Source organism: Lepisma saccharinum, chromosome 5 (assembly GCF_977018435.1).
Source record: "Lepisma saccharinum chromosome 5, izLepSacc3.1, whole genome shotgun sequence".
Taxonomy (NCBI): Eukaryota; Metazoa; Arthropoda; class Insecta; order Zygentoma; family Lepismatidae; genus Lepisma; species Lepisma saccharinum.
In genome coordinates, this window is record NC_139233.1 from 64,095,531 (window position 1) to 64,117,541 (window position 22,011).

Consider the following 22,011-nt stretch of genomic DNA (forward strand, 5'->3'; position numbering starts at 1 on the left):
GCGTTAATACTTTTTCACAATTTTCCGCAAAGTTTAGCTAAATCTAAAGAATAAACGCGATAATATGGAGTCATGAATATCGTGTTTGTACCTTCATAATTTTATCATTCCACTTCATTGTCTCGATTCATCCACGAAATAGACCAGCGGCGAAAAATAAACAAAATAGAAATAGCTATGTAGGGAACATTTTAATTGAATAAGTCGCTAATTCTTTCTAAATAATGTGACGTGTAGAAACGTTTATATTACAATCGAAGCAAGCAAGAAATATTTTTTTGCAAAATTGAGGGGAAAACCGGCAATTTTGACCAAATATTTAGTCTAAAATTTCTACTAAAGTAAAAAGTTGTTAACCGTAACTGGCTGCTGGGAGCTCAGAATGTAATCTTGATTTATTTGGGAGATGTAGGAAATGTCTCGTCTAAACACCCACTTCCCCCAAGCACAAAGTGTGCCTGTATAAAATGAGTAGGCATAATAGTCCTTCCATTAATACTGGCCATGGTTTGATTGCATTATCTTTCAGACATCTGTATTTCAACTGACTTGCAAAAGCGTTTTAGCATGATTTTTCTTTTACATTTGTTGAACAAAGAAAACTGGGAAACATTGTTAACTGTTCGACCATTTCTTACGTTAATAATACGCAAATGCGCGTAGGCGTGGAACTAAACGTACTTGCAATCACACGTGTAGGTACTTTAACTTTGTTTCGGGCGGGGTATAATACAAGGAAACTCATTAACATACATATACGTATTGCATTCTCCGTACCTTGTCCGGTACCCCTAGTGTCGTAGCGCGATGTGCTAACCAGTCCTCCACGGGGGCCTGCCGAGGCGATATATCGTCTTCATGATAAATATCGCCAAATGTCGTGACTACATATCGCTGACACCTTATATGTCGCCAAATATCGTGACGTTATATCGCTGACACGATAGATGTTCTAAAATTTATTGACGATATATTGCGCAACACTAGTAAGAAGTAATAACCTGGAAGTTAAATTGGAAGTTTAATTCGAAAATAAACGAAAGAAGGCAAGGAGAGGAAATTTAAAATTACAAACAGATTTAATAAATGATTCAAATGTTTGTAGGTAAGCGAAGATTTGTGGCCACCGAGAAAAGTGAGTTTACACTGGATATAAAGCAAAACAAACAGCCCGACTATTTCTTAAAAGTTCTTGAAAGAAATGGGCCTGAGAAATCAGACCATCCCATTGGCTGGTCGCAAATCGGAGTTAACCATTTTTCAGGACCAAACTTGAAACCAAAGCTGAAGAAAAGAAAACAGGCAGTTTCTGGATCCACGCATCTTTCAAATCTCCATTGCCGAAGTTGAAATTAAAAGATCGTCGAAGGGAATGTAAGGACACTTTATGTTTTGAAACATAAAAATAAACAAAACAAATTTTGCACTTTCATTTATCGTATCGAACCGTACTCTTGGTTATTTGTTAGTTTGATTTTGCAAGTAATCCTCTGCTCCAACACACCACACAAGCACGTGGGGCCTCTCCGATGGCGTAGTGGCAACGTTGTCGTTTTGCCAAGAGGTCCTGGCACACAGTACAGTGGTTCGGATCACACTATAAACTGTAGGTCCAGTTCCGATTAGCCTATCTGTGCATAAAGTGCACTTTATTAACAATTCAAATCAACAACACATTCATAGATTTGTGTGAAGTCAGGTAGAAGTCGTAGAAATAGTATAAACATATGCTTAAACGTTTTGGTATTATATTATCAAAGCTCAATTATTGTTTTCCCCTCCAATAATTCCCATCAAGCATCGTGTCACAACCCCCTCCCTCCGGACACCCCTGCCTCCAGTTTGTTTCACGACTGAGTTCACTGAAAACCTTGTCCGGTCAACTTAAGTAGCTGTTTTGTATGGATATGAGAAAACAAATGCAGAAGTTATTAACTTTGAGCATCTCAAGAATTCTCAGAATTCAAGATTAAAGAATTTTTACTTAGAAATGCAGAAAGTGATTAAAAACAAATTCTCACGATAACTTATGACATGTGTTTACAAATTATTTATCTCGGTCAATAAGACTTACGAGCGAAAAATATGTGCGACTTCCAGAAAAGATAATAATGATTTGAGATTTCCCCGCAACATGCAACACAGTGGCGACAAGCGATAAAATAGTAAAAATTTACACATTTTTGTAAGTACTGTATACTGGTTGTATACATTCTGAAACAATAACGTCTAAGATTACATCAACTTCATACATTCTCTCTTTCCTTTTCCCCCTACTGAAAGAACTTTTCGTTAAGCACTTTGGTTAGCGTAATTTGCATTGGATACCAAACTCTAGATTGAATTATTCTTGTAATAAATTGTTGACTATCAGCTAAGACATCAGAAAAGCGTCTTTGTCGTATTAGAACTTTCCTAATTTTACGCCTCCTCTCTGACAATTTTGATTGATTCCGACGATGAGAACGAATGATGAAGACAAGAAATGACAAAAAAATATTTAAAAATTTGTTTTAAGTCAACCTCTTGCAAAGATCGGACTCCACAATGTGCCTCCGCAGGGAACAGAACCTAGAACCCCTTGATTACAAGGCAACTGTGTTACCCACTGCACGATACACTACACAAAAATAAAACAGTCATTCCCAAACAAGGGGTGTATGCTTTATGTGAATAAAGTGGCCTTAAAATTAAAACAAAAACTAAAAAAAGAAAGATAGAAAGCAGAAATAAACTCAAGGGGTTCAACCTTGAACCGCTGGTGATGATATCTACATTCTGTCATTTGACATCTGAAACCTTTAGTCGATTTCCGTTGCGGAGTAAACGGCGTAACACGCTATGAAGCCTCAGGTTCCTACGTACCTGGTCAGGCGTGGATGTATCATTGTGTGATCCATCACCATTTCATCAGTTCGTCATTTATCCTCTTCGTCGCGATTAACCAGATAGGTAGAAAATGGGCGTAAAATAGAAATACACTGAAACCCTTAGTTTAGTGTTGTATTGGCGATGCATGGCAACTGTAACCACAAACATTCGTTCGTGTATTAGACGACCAAGATTTGAAATGTGTGCTCCTTTTCGAAGAATTCAATTACTACTTTCTGCACAGAAAGGCTATTCGAGACTGAACCTACAGTCTAAAGTGGAATCCGAAACACTGTACCACGTGTCCCCACCGGTATCAAACCCGTGACGCGACCCCTTGATTACAAGGCGACGCTATCGTTTTCCAAGACCACAGCAAAACGTCCTTTTGCTGTATACAGTCAACGGCAAAAATTATAGCAGGCAAGATATCAATAATTTTCCTCCATTATTTACTTTCCCAGACAGGGCTTTTTTTTAAGAAGCTGTATGACGATTCCGATCCTTGAAAATCACATTGAGGAACACAGACTTAATTAACATAATGATGAGCAATATGTCTATTATTACATTTGCCTTCGATTGTGCGCACAACACAGGAATTCTGCATTTATCGCAAGTTACACAGGAAGAGCGAGAGAAACCTGGAAAGTGCTTCTACATATAACATCTAAAAGCAACACCGAGTTGTCCCCCCCCCCACCCTTTGTCTGCGAGGGGCTTAGTGGGAATGGTTGCCACTGCTTCAGAAACACATTCAGGCCGTGTGGGAAGAGAGAGAACTAAGAAGGCTCACTACCGTGTTCTCTCAGCATTGCTTCACGAAACGTATAACAGAAATATATTCAATTTAAACTTTGTAAACCAACTTTATGCTTTAATGTTGAAAAAATAACGTTATTTAAAAGCAGCGAAGTTAATCATAAAAGATGAGTGTCTGGCAACCTTAGATACCGATAGAAGAGAAACAAGATCGCCTGCTTGACAGTAAGGTTGTCCTGTCTCCTGGTTGCAACGTTGCAAACGCAAGCTGCAGAAAATGCAAGCTCTTCGAAAAAAAGTTTAGAAAACACCTTTTTTTATAATCAATAGGTCTACAAACCGAAGGCAATAGCAATTGAATAGAATGGCCATATTTTCACGCAACAACTTTACTTTTTACTCTACCTTTTTTTTTTTGTCTGAGAGCGTACCGGGGGTGGGGTCTGTAGACTCCCCTAATACATGAGCAATATTCAAAGAAATTTAAATGCAGTATTTATTCATTCATTCAGTATAGGTTATATACGCGTGACTTACAAAGTACGAAATTACCTTACATATAATTTTGTTGTGGATTTGTCACATTTTACATTGTTATAACAATTTTCTTCTGCGATAAACAAGTGCTTAGCTTTCCTTAAGCTGTCATTGAATATAAGTCAACTAAAGCGAAAACCGAAATCCTCAGCATTGTACGTACCAACATGTGACACTGGCGACACCACACAAAATTAGATAAACTTCATAATACAACGACCTCGTACTCTAAACCAAACCAATGCAATGCTCAGGTTATAATATCAATAATATGGCTACCGTTCCAAGTATTTTTTTTTGTGAAAGTATTGTGGATTGTGTGGATTAGTACGAGGTTAAGGTAACTAATTTGTACCGTCTGGTTAACCACGACGCGGATATGAGAGGACGTGCAGAACGGAAGAAACGGAATGTTTCCTGCAAGTTATCTAAGGTTCTGGTCAAATAATCGTCTGCAATAAGTGAGAAATAATTCCAAAGGGCGGAATCACAGCCTGATTTACTGAAATTGCTGTTCTCTGCTTGATTTCCTACTCAATAACATGCAACTCGCTATCACTACAATTCACGAATGTTGACGAAAAGAAGATTTAAATAAGATAAGGCATTTTGCCACCCCAAACTCGTGCACCCCAAGGTCCGGGCTGAGACGTTAAGGCAAAATAAATTCATTAAATGAAGGGCTCTGGTATAAAACATGGTAAGTGACATCTTACCATGTACATCTTACATGTACCATCTTACAAAAATGATCAAAATGTCACAAACAGTTCAATCTGTTCTTTATACTTAATTTTTTGCGATTTTCTTGTCACCTGAAGTGAAACGAAGGAAGGTTTTTCACCGTAACACTGGATTGCTCAATATCCCTCGAAACGATCTCCTCTCAGCGGATGATAGTGCATGAGAACTATTGGGAGCTAAGAGGTCCAAGGGCAAGGTGCAACGGGGGCATTTCCACAACAATCTCTCTTTCAAAAGATCATTAACAGATCTACAACAATAGCAACGTATTCACAATTAAAGTGAAACAAGAAAGGACAATAAATATAAGAATGAAACCTAATTGATTTATATTAATAGAAAAACTAAACACAATGTTTCAAGTGTTACGCCGACATCCGTGGAGGAGTGGTTAGCATAGCGTGCTACGACGCCTGAGGTCCCGGGTTCGAATCCCGGCCTGGGCATGGTTATTTGTGAGTGTCCCTTCATCGGTTTCATTGTACATCAGCCATTTCCATCTTCGCGATTAGCCAAAAGTGGCAGAAAAGCGAAGTAAAATAAACCAATTCAATCAATCAATCTTTCAGCTGTACCATAATAAAACAATTTCATTAATTTTGAAATTAATTGACATCTTTAACCACTTAGTAAAGAAATCAGTTTGCTACTTTATGCAAATCTGATATTTATGAAAGTAAAAAATAATTCTTTAAATGTATTTAATAATGTTATTTCTAAATATTTAGTGATTTAGTAATTAGTAATGTTGTATTTAATTACTTATACATATTAGCGCGCACGTGCGTGTAGATTAAGATCTTCGTAAACCTCAACCAGTGATTTCACACCATGTACACGAAGCAAAAAGAAGAAGAGTCAGTATTGATTTATTTGTGTTTTAAGTCCACTTTATGCACAGTAAGGCTAATCAGAACTGAACCTACAGTTTAAAGTGGGATCCGAACCACTATGTGCCTCCACCGGGCATCGAACCCCGTACCTCTTGATTACAAGGCAACGACGAAGAGTCAATATGATGATGTTACACCCATATTCTGCCTTCCGTTCCAAACATATGGGCCTTCCTGATTGTTTCATGCCCAACGCTGTCGCTTTGTAATGAAGGGATTCCGAGATCGAACTTTCATGCCTGCTTGGGGTAGATTGATCAGAGGCTCGAATCCCACTTTAAACTGTAGGTCCTTCCCGATTAGCCTATCATGCAAAACGTGGACTCAAAACAAAGTTAAACCACAGATGAATGTGGTTTGACCAAAGTTTTGCTTTGACACGTACGCTATATTAAACGATGAAACAACATTGACCCCCCCACCCTTCACTCATCCGTTTTTCTTTGTAGTTCGCATGTATTGACTTGAATTATATCCTACTTAAGTGGATGATGGACCAAGTTTGATGTACAGATATTACCAACGATGGCAAAAACGAAGTACGTAGTGACTAGCAGCTAATGCAAACGCAATTTTGAGTCTGTAGCTTTTCCGAACGCGGGATGAGACTTCCTGGCGCCATTCTTTACTCCGCAGACGCTGCCAGCAAGGGAGGCCACGAAGCAAGTTGCACAGAATTAGCTATCACTTGTGGCGTTCTGAAAGCCCACTGTGGAAAATAAAGGAACTCACCAAAGAGTGTTTTCTTTTTACTTTGTACAGTCAACAGCAAAGAAATGGTAGGCAAATTGTCTATTGCTATCTTCATTACTTTTTATTCTATATCATGTGCTCTTTTAAGGAATGACACTATGTTGGTTCGAAGCAGGCATTGCCCTCTTCATATTGACGTCATTATTTCAATTCAGTACCATCACATTGTGTAATACAGACTGAATGAAAATGGTGGTGGACAATTCCCCTACTGTTTCTTTCGCCGCTGAGTGTACAGCAGAACTATTAAATACATTTATAAAATGATCAGAAAATACTATAACTTTAGATCAATTCGTATTTTCTTTTAAAAAAATTCAGCCTGAGGCTATCCAACTACTCTTCTTTAGCCAACATATTTAAAGACGCTAAAAGCATGAAGCTTGTACAAAATTATGTAACGAGATTGCTAATTTGAAGCAAGTATATATGATAAAATATTTTGAGACTCATTTTAATCAACGCAAAGCAATGTATATTTTCTGCAGCGACCAATTTATTCGTCCAACAAACTTATGTAAGTTATTTAGATAACTATCCACTTCTACTCGTTCCTCTGGACCGGCACCAGAAGGCAGAGTGGTTAGCACATCGCGGTACGACGCCAGGGGTCCCGGGTTCGAATCCTGACCTGGGCACGGAAGTTTGTGAGTGTGCATTCATCAATTTCATCATATGATCACTCATCCTCATCTTCGAAAATTAGCCAAAAGTGGCACAAAAAGGGAAGTAAAGTAAAGCAAATTAATCAATCAATCGTTCCTTTGGGGCAGGTAGGAGATTCAGTTCAGACGCGATTGAGTAATGTGGAACTGTTTCACCCCTAAATAGAACCGAGATGCAATGCGATAATATTTTCTTTCGCCCTTCTTTTGCTTAGATGTTCGACTGTGCAATATGGCAATTACCAGTTAGTTACTGATAAAGTAAAAACATATAAATGTGAAGGATAATAGCAGGTTGACGTGTGAATATACAAATTTATTAATTTGGAGTACCTAAATGTAAAATCGTCGCGATTAACAAAACAGGAAGAAAAGCCACGTAAAATATACAGTGCGTTCAATTTAAAATTGAACCCACCGGAAAAGCATCATGAGAGTAAGTATTAATTTCCTTTTCAATTTCCTTGCCTCTAAGTTCCACACCAAGCTATGTGACTATGCAGCCGTAGTGTTACCATTACAAACATATAAATGCATTGCGTTAGGTATTCGTAAATGGGCGGACTGCGGTACAATTTTAAATTAAACGCGCTGTAAATAACCGAGTATAAATAGTTGTTTATTAACTTCGGAATTTCCTTTTGTGTTGCTTACGAATTTAGAAACAGTACCTGAATACTTTCTTCCGAAAGAAGCACTGCACAGGCACACAACCTCCACATGTGTACATAAGTATAAGTGTGTGATTAGAAATTAAATATGAATGATAAGAAACGTTATACTTTTTAAAGATGGTGGAGTTATTGATTTACCGTTACTTGAAAATTCCGGAATCTCAGGTATTGGCAACAACGAAATATCGATATATCGAAACGGTACCTTCGTTATTTTCCGGTACTTTCTGCATCTTTGATGTAACCGGTAGTTCGAGATATTGAACCAGGGTATCTAAAACTCACTCTATACTCGTAATATTCTGAGACTAACTCTTGCAAGGTATAAGTTTACTCTCCAGCACTTGAAATGAGAAGAGAAAGGAAAGGAAGGGGGATTTCTCGCGCCCATAAGCAAAGATGAAGACATGGGACTGGATCACAATTCTGCCATTGATGGCAACAACTAGGGTGATGTTCTAGCCCCTTTTAGCCCTAGTAATGAGCATCACCTCACGTCACGAAGTCTCCGGGGTGTCACTTCGCGAGGTTTTCTTTCTCCTGATAGGAGAGGGAGCTACTTTTTTAGTTTTACCGTCGGGGCAAAACGAGCCGACATCTGGACAAAGCCTCTGGTTCGAATCTCGAACGTCCCCCAACCTTTACGTTGCAGAGAAAGCAATGGCAAATGGGCGCGGTAGGAAGAGAACCAACGAAACGCACGCATTCATGTAATATAAGATTTTCATATAAAACGTTGTTAAATGTTTAAAAACTCTTACTTGACTGATCGAAATCAAATTATTTCAAGGATGGGGTCGACTTCTCAACTGATCACTCTTTTGGTTTGCCTCTAATTATGGTCATCCATTCTTAACTTACTTATTTCTTTTTTCCATTGCTTTTGAAGTGGAGATGAGTGGAGTGTCAGAAAATTTCGTTAGAGGACGCAGTTGAGAGGACAAGAAGTGCCAAAATTTGAGGGGAGGCAACTACCCCCACGCCCCCATAATCGCCGCCACTGTGTATAATCCTATTCTAGTTAATATTATTAATAATAATATGTTAATGTAATTGCCCTTGTTCACCAAGAAGTGATTCCATGGCTGATGGTTACTGTGGCACGATATTTAGGGAATGGCCTCGGCTGGAATCTACGATGGAGTTATTTTTTATGTAATCCGCTTCGAGCTAATTACTTCATTTCCTTGTTTTTAACTTGCTGGTGTATATAGTGCACCGTAAAGCAGGCAAAATTAAAAAAAATATCCTGAAATGGTCACATAACGGGGTATATTTAGTGCTGTTAAAACTATTGATTGATTTGGTTTATTTTACTTCGCTTTCTGCCACCTACGGTTAATTGAGTTGAGGACGAGTGATCATATAACCTAATGAAATTGATGAAGAGACTCGCACAAACAGCCAATTTCTGGCCAGGGTTCGAACCAGAGACCCCTGGCTTCGTAGCGCGCTGTGCTAGCCACTCCGCCACGGAGGCCGGTTGCTGCAACCATCGATATCCGTTATCTGTACTCGAAAATATGACCTCTAAATATCGATATACTGAGAACCGACATTTTCGGTATCTTCGGTAACCAACATAAAGTACTCTCTTTAATGGTGACATTCATTTATATTTTGTAAGGTTGAAGAGTAGAGGCACTAACGTTAGGCCCTACGAGAATATTTGTGCGCGTCTGAATTTATTTGCTCTCATCTACCAACAACTTCAACTCATTGTTATATTTATGATAGAAACTGATGATTTGATTTGATTTGATTTGAGTTGATTTAGTTTATTTTACTTCGCGTTTTGTGCCTCTTGGCTAATTTGCGAAGATGGGTATGAGTGATGAAATGATGAAATTGATGAATGGACATTCACAAACAACCAAGCCCGACCGGGATTCGAACCCGGGACCCTTGGCGTCGCAGCGCGATATGCTAACCACTCGGCCACAGGGTCGGGCTAGAAACGGATGAAAAACGCCCGCTCTAGTAAAGACGATTTTATTATTAACACTATTAATATTATTATGGTTTGTATATATTCTTTGCCCCAACAGGCAGCGAGCTAGCAGAAGGGCGATTGAGTTGTGTAGAAAGAGCTACAGCTGATGACCGAGACGCACTGGGAAAACATCCCCCCCCCCTTTTTTTCAGAAGCGTGCGGTAAAGGAAACTGAGCAAGCACCACTTGCGTTTGTTTTTTTAAACATTTTTGTATCTTAAGTTCATGTCTTTCAATGCCTTTAACACCTTAGAATGGAATTAATTTCTACAACATATTTACATGTGCAGACCTTTCAGTTCTCCTATTTGCAGTGGTATTGCCTGCAAACATAAACCGGCTCGCTCAGCCACGCGGGTTAGCTGATCGCGTTACAAGGAAGAGACCGAAGCTTGACGCCCACTGAGACGCGGCGAAACATGGAAATTTCCGGCAACAGATCTGCTGTCTGCTTCTACTTAAATCAAATGGTGTAACGCCCACTACAGTGAAACGCGCGAAACCGAAGCACGAAAATTTTGGCAGGTTATGTTACAGATTATCGCCCACTGAGACGCCGGAAACGGGTCTGTCGTGTTCATTTGCTGAGTTTCTCCGCGTCTCAGTGGACGTCATGCTTTATGCAGTACTTACATGGTCACTGTCCGTCCCCCTTCACGCTAAATAAAAAGTCGAAAGCAAGCGATTCCAGGCCCGCGTTTGTCCTTGGCAAGGGTGTTGGAAAGAACTCGTCTACGCTGCCCAAAAGTGTTCTAAATTCCAGAATTTTACATGCATCCGTGGAACCAGCTAACTCGGTACGATTATGCTGTGTGAAACTTTTCAGTAATCAACAAATTACCATATAAAGTTAGTCAATGATCAATGGCCGTATGGTATATTATTATAAGTAAAATCACCAACCAATACTTGGGCATATCCTGCATGTGAACAGTAACTCCGAAATATAGAGCGTATGTAACATTGCAAATAGGGTGAGGAAGAGGGTGCTATTTGGTAGCGTAGCGTGGGAGCTGCGGACACGTGTTTTCTTTACTGTGGCCATCGTCCTGTGTCATTCTGTTCTTTCGTGTGGTGCTTCTGCTATCTCGAGTGAAAGTAGGGTCTATATTGAAAATGACCGCCATGGATGACAAACCAGACGAGCCACCGATTTGCAGTGGTGCAGGTAAGTACTCGATTAGGGATCTTTTATCATTCAGTTGAAGAACTTCTACCGAAATGTTGGAGGTGGTGCATTATGAGAGACCGTGCCCTGAACTATGCATAACCAAATCAAGTAAGAAAAACGGGAAAATTTTCAACAATCAGTTAAAAGTGTCTCAGTAACAAACAATATTATGTGGTGGTTCTTGTTGAATTTGTTTTAATTCCACTTTTTAAGTACCACAAAAAGGCTAATTTGGATTGGGCCACAGTTTAAAGTGGGAAATGGCTACGCCTCGACCTAGTATCGAACCCTTTCATTACAAGTTAACGACGTTACGTATTATGTGTGTTATAATTAGCCGAAATGGAAAATTGACCCGTCGTTTGCCTATCACGAAAAGTCACGCCCCTGTCCCCCTTCCTATGGTTTAGCTGTTTGACTGTGCATTCTGGCGAATGTCAGTGAGAGAAGGATACGCTTAAACTAATATATTAGTAAAACATTACTCACATTATTCACAGTTTAGAAGTATATAAGATCGTCACGGTTAACCCAATACAAACAAAAGTGCCATAAAATTACTTAGTATAAATAGAAGTAATACTTAATTTGTCTAAAGTTGCATTATTTTCATAAAGCTTATCCCTTTTGCGTTGATTCCCAATTTAGTAAAAAAAAAACGAACGCGCGTTCACCCCCCATATATTTTTAGTTTTGAGTTTGTATTTTAAGGCCACTTTATGCGTAGATAAGCTAATCGGAACTGGACCCACAGAAGTGCAGAAATGCAGGACGTTGTCTGATTGCAATATAAATACAACTTGTAAGAAACGTGATACTTATTACGGCTGCTGGAAATATCAATATAGCAGACCCCCAAGTATTGGCATCAAACAAATATGTTCTGCATCTTCGATGTGACCTGTATTTCGATACACCGAAATCTGGTATGTAAAATCCATAACTGGCTGTCCTACGCATTTTATTCTGGGGTTGACACTTCCAAGGCACAGTCAACGGCAAATATAATGGTAGGAAAATTGCCCAACGCTATTTTCATTACATTTTCATTCTAGTGTACATCCTATGTTGTTTTTAGGAGTAAACTACGTTAGTTCGAAGCGGGCAATGGCCTCTGCTTATTGATGTCATTATTTCAATTTATTATTATCACACTGTGTAATACAGACTGAATGAAAATGGTGATGGATAGTGGCGGCAATCGGGCGCCAAAACTGGGGTGCAAGGTGCCAAAACTGCTGTGCAAGGTGCCAAAACGGGGGGGGGGGGAAGATGCCAAAACTGGGGGGAAGGTGGCAAGGAAAGTTTAGTTTCCCTTGGTATATAAGGTTTAGCATAAAAGTTGCAGAAAAAGGGAGGAAGTGCCCCCTTGCCACCTCTGGCGATGGACAATTCGTCGTTACCAGGATTTCTGAATAATAGAGCTGTCCTATGTTTTGTTGATGTTTTGTGCATAATAGGTTAGACGAACCAGGTGATTTAAATTGACTTGAGCTTTTATTATAAATCAACTTTGTGTAGAAATAGGCTAGTCATGGTGGACCTACAGTTTAAAGTTGAATCATAACACTATGTGTCTCCATCGAACACAGGACATCTTTATTACAAGACAACGAAGTTGCCACTACACCATCGGGGAGAGCCTCTAAAGACACACCAGCCAAATTATAATCGAGAACTCCAAATTACTTAGGGACAAATAAAAAAAAAATAGTACACTAACCCGAAAATGTAATACTAGTATGTTCCTTTCTTTAACACGAAATTAGCATGACCTGCAGACTACATGAGTGTTTCCAAAGACCAAAGATATGTTGCTTATACTCTCTCCTTCACAACAAACTTCAACTAAGAATTAAAACACGAGTGTTTCTCTTCGTCATATTCTGGTGAACCTGATTAACAAAAATGTCAGATCTAAATTTTACTTCCAGTCCGTCTTTATTTACGTGCAGCGCGCAAGGGTAACGTTTCAGGTTTCGAATCCCAGAAAAACATGCTTTGTACTTGTCTTTCTTGCATCATGACAGCTGTACAGTGACGAACAGTTCTGGGTTGTAACGATTTCATTGACTTTCAATTGGACAATTACAAACCAGTAGTGTGTCAGTGACTGTACTAACGTCCCAATTCGATATTTCAACGGCAGTGTTTTTCTACTGCTTGCGCAAGTGTGTGTTATCTGCTGCCGTAATCTACAGTCGTTCCCCTTCTCCCACTTGTTTGGCTGCGAGAGTAGTGCGTAAGAATTATTTTGACTGGTATCTAATTTTCGCTGCGGGCTACAAGCAAGGTGTAACATGATTGATTGATTTAGTTTATTTTACTTCGCGTTTTGTGCCTCTTGGCTAATTTGCGAAGATGGGGATGAGTGATGAAATTATGAAATTGATGAATGGACATTTACAAACAACCAAACCCGACCGGGATTCGAACCCGTTACCCTTGGCGTCGCAGCGCGATGTGCTAACCACTCGGCCACAGGATCGGGCAACAAGGTGTAACAAAATTATACCTAATGCCACATATAACATGACGATTATTATTAGAGATTAATTATGATTGCCCTTTTGCGGAGTGAAATACTTTTCTCTTTCGCAATAACTAACAACAACGGGATAGCAAAGTTATGAACTATGAATTAACGTAATGAATAACAGCGTTGGTTTTTCTGCGACAGTTTACTTAGGAAACTCACCTGTGGTCGAACGTTTCATTCCCAGTTTTTCTAAATGTAATATTATTATTTTATTATTTTTCTAAATCTTGTATTTACAACGACAATCAAAGAAAAGTAAGAATACCTTATTTGAAATTGTTAATCCCCCGAGACAAAGGGAGACTGAGTTCGGAATGCAAAAGTTAACCTTCGTACTTGGTTCTTGGAGAGAACCTTCATAGTATTAACATTACGAATGGTTTGTCCAATGAATGAGTAATAATTGCAACAGACAGGCGGAGCAAGGGACGAAAATCCCGTGGATAGAACGAAATTACTATTTACATTGGGAACCATCAAAACATGATTTGCTTACCTAAACACTACTGCATACCCAGCCCAAAGCTTGACAAATTAAAAGTAATAACGAGCAAATGTAGAATGAAATGTATTAAGAAACAGTTATTGGTCCATCATTCCCAGCTGAGTTTTATCTTTAGACATCTCTCATAAGTGACTTATCAAAAGTTTCATCTGTCCATGATTTTGCAAAACTCTACCTTTCCAATTCCACCTTCCTCTTCAGAGGTATACCTTGTTCGATACCCGGTGGAGGCACATAGTGGTTCGGATCTCATTTTAAAACGTTAGGTCCAGTCCCATTTAGCCTACCTGTGCATAAAAATGGACTTAAAACTATCCGTAAAAAAGCCAGAGATATACCGACCTCCGTACGAAGTGGTTAGCACAGAGTTTACGACGCCAGTGGTAACGGGTTCGCATCTCTGCTGGGCATGTCTGTTCTTTGCGAGTGTTGCTGCATCCACTCCGTAATTTCATCCTATCATCACTCATCCTCATCGTCGCGATTAGACACACTCTGTAGGCGACGCTAAATAACAAAATCAAATTTTTCCATGGGCCCGTACGCACGAACAATATATACATACATTGAAGAAACGGAATAGCAGAAAGGTTTTGACATTTCCTTTCACATACTTCTGTATTTTACATTGAAGGGGCCTTAAGTGATGCTTGCTGTGTCCGGTGGTGCGGACGGAATAGATAGTCAAAATGCTACAAAAGGAACGTTTGACCCATCTTTCAGGGCTGAAAGACGGTGTTACGGAGTATCTTTGCGAAACTTTTCTTTGGTTTGTTCAAAAGATTTACTGGTAATTCATTACTGCAAAGATTACTGTAACTGTGTTTGCTTTATCAATATTATTTCCGTACTCAAAGCACGATTTTCAAAGTGCTTTGAAGCAGTCGAACGGTTATTGCCTAACATATACGGCCAGCCCTATGTAGTTGTGGTAATTTCTTCGGCCTGTAATCAAGGAGATCCGGGTTCGATACCCGGGGGAGACACACAGTGGTTCGGATACAACTTTAAACTGTAGGTCCAGTCTTGATTAGCCCATCTTAGCATAAAGTAAACTAAGAAATCAAGTTAGCGTGATAACAGATTTATTTACCGGTGGGAGCTCGAACATTTCTGACTCTTGAAGCCAGGTGGGAAGCTACGTGAATTAGTGGGATCCGATCGAGAAAACCAGATAACAGCGGCAATGCGATTCGATGTTCTGATCACGTGTCAACCAATCAACAGGCGTTTGTTATTCAAGGGCAGTTTCGCCACGGAGTTTATTCATCGTGACTGTTATATAGATGATTAATTGATAAGATGAGCGGGAAAATATTGAAGAATCAGTCTGTTATGCTAACCACTACGTCAGCTTGTATTGTGTTTCACGCTAAACAGAGACGAATTCTGTCACTTGGTTATGATATGCCAGCTGGAAAGTTATGGAACAGCTGTCTATCTACTCGTACAAGGGGTTTTAGAGCAACTTTCCTTTTAAGAAAACGTCAAATTTAGGAAAAAAATTGCATGATCCAGGAGTGGTAAGAAATAACTCATAATCTCCTTATGCTCACATCCCTTTACTACATTTATAGGCAAGCCACTGAAAGGGTGGGAATATTACCCACAAACAGGAGCGGGGTGTAAGGGATGACTTTCCTTCAAGCGCCTAAATGACAACGTCTCTTTTAGGTATGACATGATGGACTCAAGGTAGGGGGGCGGGGGGTTCGTACTAAGAAACCTAGGGCCGCACAAAAATGAGAAGCTGAAGGAGCAGAAGTGAAGAAGACCATGGACTATTAAAATTTCTTAACGTTGTTATAATAGCAGAATAGAACATGTCAAATCCTTTTTCTTGCTAATTTCATGAACGAAGGAGTATCTAGCGCTTAAATAAGTTCTTACATCATGACCATATTTTCAAAGGTCACGTGATACAAACAATATGTACAATTTTATTGCTCGAATATAAACAATTATTCCTCGAAATAAGAATGTAAACATTTTGAATGCCAACAATTAAAAGTCAAGTGGAGAGATATTGAAGGCTGAAATCAACATCCTTGTTTCTTGGTTCGCGTCCAGTGTGGCTATTGTTTTCCTTTAGTGCGTTTGCGGTATTTGTGTTATATGGCGAAATATATATTGAAAGTGGCAGTTTTAAAGGACAACGAAGTTTAATGAATATTTTTAATCAGATGTATCGATATTTTGAACTACACAAGTGCTATTAGTACAGAGTGTGCATTTTGCAGACAAACGGGGCTTTGGCGTCTAGACTCACACTCAGTCTGTGTGTTGCTAACCGCCCATGCGTGTTCGTCATTGCCTGGCTTCAATTTCACCCTAATCTTCGCGTGACCAAAAGAGACAGAAGCGAGATGTAAACTAATCAAATTAATAAGTAGATAACAGCAGCAAATGTTGTGTCTTCATGCAAATGTCGCATATAATGTGAAGGCTAGGATGAATGATGAAACAGACTGTTGGAACAAACACAACTTCATGTCCAGGTTTTTTAACCGGGATGCGAACCTAGGACACCGTGTGTTTTGTGGCACGCTACGCTAACAATTCAGCCACAGAGCCGGCTTGCGGGAGTGATTTCCGAGACGTAAACGATATAACTGGGAAGATGAAAAGAGACTGTTGCATTGGCGTCTTCAAGTCTGCACGGAGCGTTCACCACATCAGTTGCAAAACCTTAACTTGATTTTGCTGTTTCATGGGTGATATTATTTATTCCCATATTTTCGGTCATTGTGTTTCTGTATAATCAAGGCGTCTCGGGTTCGATACCCGGTGGAGGCACTAGTGGTTCGGATCCCAATTTAAACTGTAGGTCCAGTCCCGATTAATCTGACTGAATAAAGTGGACTTAAAACACCAAGTCAATTAATTGTGTTTCTGTAGTCGAACTTTGAGATATGCATGCGAAAAGAAATGTTAATTCCACGATGGTGGATTAAGGGTGTATGCTTTGTTAACTGACTAGCAATTACAATTATGGAAAATTAAATCTTTGTAGGTAGGCTCACCTAAAGACTACTGGTAAAATGTTTTACTTTTATGTAGGACTGCTGAATTCACCGCATTATTCCTACAAGGGAAGGGAAACTATGCCTTCAAAATGTAAATACTTTTATCCAAAACACGATTAGCCTTCCTGTGCATAAAGTGGACTTGAAACAAAAAATTAATCAATCGATCTTATCCAAAACGCTAGTAAAAAAAAATTAAAAAAGAGGGTGGTAAAAGTTGTTTTCAGCACTCTGTCGCTGTCCTCAACATTTCGGCATCCATGTCTTACTTGAGAAGCACGGACTTGAACTTTCGTACAGTATAAACGAAATATTACGTGCAACCCTCCCCCACTCCATCCGCCAAAAAATCTGCTGCTACCAGGGGGCTCTGGGTTCTACTCTAACTCCGCGCTTTTAATCCGAGGAGACGGGGTTCTTCACAAATTGACTCACATCCTAGCCTTTCATGAAAATTCGCGCTTTTAGTAGGTCATTCCCAGTGAATAGAACTGCGGAGGTGTAGCTCGCGCACATTGAAACAATGTTTGTTAAAAAGAACTTACGAAGCTTGGTTCACGTCAAAATAGAGGCCTAGCAGTCTTTGTCGAATTGTATGACTCGTTCCCGTGTGTCTCCATATCGATGGCGGGGCAATCGTTTCACGGTTAAGCTCTCGAAATTAGTAATATTTTATCATTACTGCAAGAATTGTGCGTTACTTTTCCTTTCCTTTATGCTTACTTGAGAAATGTAGATTTATTTCAATTTCACTGGTTTTTATAGTTTTCACTTTGTTCTACAATACGTATATCCTATCAACATACGTATTTTGTATTTTTACCTGCTCAAATGATATAACTTGGTTCTCTAATATCTAGAGTTGAAGCACGGCCAATTTGTAGCCATTTTTATAACTTACTTAAAACTGTTATTCCGACGAAAATTATTTGTGTTATTGAAGTCGTGACTTTACAATTTTATGATCTGTAGGAATCGAAGATGAAAGAGGTACAAATTACATCACCTAGCCTATACCTTTTTTCGACTACATTTGAATTGTATTCTAGCTCAGGAGTAAAAGACAGAAGAGGAAAGGTGGCAGCCAAATTGTTGAATGAATGGGAATCTGACCAAAGCGAAGAACCCTTGCAGCAATACCATATAATACATGATTGCAAGCATAAAACCATTGTTTTACAAAAGAACTACAGTTAAGACTGGAATAAGTTTGGTTTTTCTTATCCCTAGCTTCCCCTGGCGTACAAGAAATTAACATACCTGAGGGGGCCTCAGAGGCCCAGACATTTTTTTCCTTTTTAACATTAAAATTAAAATTCATGGAACAATTTTTTAATGAATCATTTCTTCTTTTGTTGTTCATATAACTTATATAACAAATATAATAATTGCAAAATGACCATCATGTGAACCAATTATTACACGAGTGTCACACACATTTTATCATTCACTAGACCTCAAAATTACATGTTAATGTTGAATCAATGGTATTTCTTGTTTTCGTATGTGCTGTTCTCAAGTAATTATAATAGCTACATTAATTACCATAATTATCAACCAATTGTACACTGTTACAGGCACAAGTTTCATGGCGGAACATACTGATAGGCCCAAAGCGTGAATTTTCCTCCTATGTACGTTACCTTCATCATTGTATGAGCAAAAGTAATTCAGAAATATTGGTAGGGACCATTGCAACGTATTTTAATTTATTTTCATTTTTTAAATACAAATGTCCACAGTTGAGAATTTGGTTGGCCTGGAATCCCCCCCCCCCGGGTAAGCTAGTGCTAACAATATATCATTTTAATTAAGGGCGCGGGGGAGGGGCTGATTCCAAATAAATAATGGTTATGCACAATATAATGTAATCTAGTCAGTAGGGCACCTGTCTGCCACACGGGAGTCCCTTGGATGATCTAAGGTCGAAATGTTTCCGCCGTTGTCCCCGCGTAAAGCGACTGGAGCTCATCCAGCCTCAAATAAATGGTGGGTAACTAGAGGTAAAACTCTGGGATGTAAAGGCGACAGGAACGTAGTGCTGATCACATCACCTCCAAATTGACCGTGATCGAAGAGTGTGTGAGGCCTTACACATCTTTTTAGATAGTCTGTTAATCTTTACGAGACTAAAACAAAATGAAGAAGAACTGCATTTAGAATGTAATCGTTATATGCGTACCTTCAGTCACTGCCACAAATACTGTAGGCGCAATGCCTATCAAGTGTGTTAAAAAAACACCCCGAAACGTTTGCCGAAATCGTGGCCATGACGGTGGGTGTGATTTCGCGCAATGAATATCATCCAGTGGAAATTGAACCACTGAGGCTCTAATGGGGATCGAACGCCAGACCGCCGCATCGTCACATGTGATACCGTTACCACTACGTGACTTGCGATAGCGGACAGCAGTAATAAATACTATTTCCACATCTTTCTTTGCAGTTCACGTTAATTGTGCAGCGAACTTGAATCAATTGGGGGTATTGCGTTCCCAACTATAACTATCCCCCTGCACACGCCACTGATGCTTGGGTGTATACATTACTCTTGTTCACTTGGAAGTGAACCCGAAACTCGAGCTCTCACAGCAGATCCAGCACACATGTCTGGGCGAAACAACTCCAGAGTCCAGACTCTTAGGCGCCAGTAAAAGATAGCGGTGGAGTCTTGCGAGTTTCGTTGAAAGGAACGTTCATTTCTACACACGTGGCCAAAGTCCTTTGTTACACTGGTTTTGTTGCGTTTTTACTGTTGTCAATATTTATCTACAGGATACATGCAAGGCGTGACAAAATTACGATTTATCTTTTGCAGAGTAAAAAAAAAAATCTCTTTCGATAAAGTTAACAACAACGAGATAGGAAAATACTTAACCAGACATCAACAAAGTGAATAACAGCATTTGCTTTTCTTCACCTTTTGATGTATTACCAACGCAAATAGATGCCATTGTTTTTTTTTAAAACTGCCGATACTGTGTGTAGTGAGGACTTCTGCCACCAAAATGGCACGTTTGCTGTCTCTTCCAATTCTCTCTCTACTCTGTTCCGGGTATCTATGGAGCAAGGCTGCGCAAGAAAGGGGAAGAGTGAGTAAGCGGAGCGCTGCTGGAAAGGGTGGTCGTTGTTCACCTTTACCACAATCCCGTTCCCTCGCACGCGTTCATTAGTCAGTCCTCCATATTGACTGATTGCGCAGAGACTTGCTTTCGTTCGGCCGCTGCAGAGAAACCTGGGGCAGAGCATATTTCCAAATTATTTCCTATTTGCCTCATTAGAGATACGAAACTGACATAGGAATTCCAACCCAGAATTTTTGGTGCTAAGATAATGAGTCCACCGAGATTTTACAATACTAACGTCCTTTAACTTTTCCAAGCAATCATAGCTGAAAGATATAAAAAGGTTCGATTATAATTCTGTTAAAGTAGAAGCATTTTTCGTAAGTAACGAAAGCGCTTTGCTCATATTCGAATAGCACCGTTCAGTAAACAAACGATTCATTGATTGACCTTGTGTTTTAAGTACACTTTATGCACAGTGTGGCTAATCGGGACTAGACCTACAGTTGAAGGTGGAACCCGAAACACTATATTCCTATGCCTTCATCCGCTATCGAACCTGGGACCCCTTGATTACAAGGCGACGACGTTACCACTACACCAACGGGGAGGTCCCAGTTAACAAACGAAACACAATACGAGTGCAAGGAAGAGTAACAGTGTAAATAATGCTTTATTTTCTTCTACAACACACCCGATATTAACACACTTTCAAACAACATCGCTAATTTTGGTTACCGTCAATACTTTCTTCTACAGATAAAGCAAATGAAAATTGATATGTGAGGGCATAGTCTTGCGCACGGGGGGTGCCAATGGTGCCTGACCACCCTGGAATGTGTCCTCAAAAAATAAAATATGTAGAAACAACCACTACAATAATGAAAGTTATATTTCCCGTAATGCCTCTAAATTGGAATTTTAACTGTTTGGTTTTTCTCGAGTTCTAGCCAGATGGGAGAAGCGATTTGCAGCCAAAGCTGGAAACATCTGGAAACATCTCCCTTTCTCTCATTCTCATTCTACTTTTACTAACCAGATATTGTTGAGAAGCATCGACAAGGAGAAAAAGTATACAAAATTGATTTATGTACGAGAGGTGGTCAGAATTGCTACAGCGTAGAGCTAGAATTTATGTTTGCATTCATTAATACCAGGTGGTTATAATTAAAGTGACGGTGTTCAGAGTGGTACAGCACGGGCTGTAATGAGAGTAGGAGTCTGAAACTTCGTAGATATGCTAATGAAGCAATGCGCTCGCGAATTATGCAAAAAAATAATTAGTTCCAATTCTCGCCACCAGGGTAAAAAATGGCACTGTAAGCAGTCAAAACGTGGAAATTTCCGTAACTCTGACGTCAAAGTCGGTGACATTGCCTAACCATTGTGTGAGCTCACTGGTTGTTGTTGGTGACGCTTGTTGCTTTTTCCTTTAGTAATGTTCATGTAATTCGAATAGTGAAATTGTAGCGATATTTTATTACAAAGAGTATTGTTTTCTGCGATTTATAGTGTTTTTCCTGTAACTATACCAAGTTTTGACTGCTTACAGCGCCATTTTTTACCCTAGTGGCGAGAATTGGAACTAATTATTTTTTTGCATAATTCGCGAGCGCATTGCTTCATTAGCATATCTACAAAGTTTCAGACTGCTACTCTCATTACAGTCCGTACTGTACCACTCTGAACACCATCACTTTAATTATAACCACCTGGTATTTACATCGCTTTTCAGCCACTATTGGCGACGTCGAAGATGAATTATGAGTTACACTTACAAAGGTAGACTCATGCAGGCCGGAACTTAAAAATA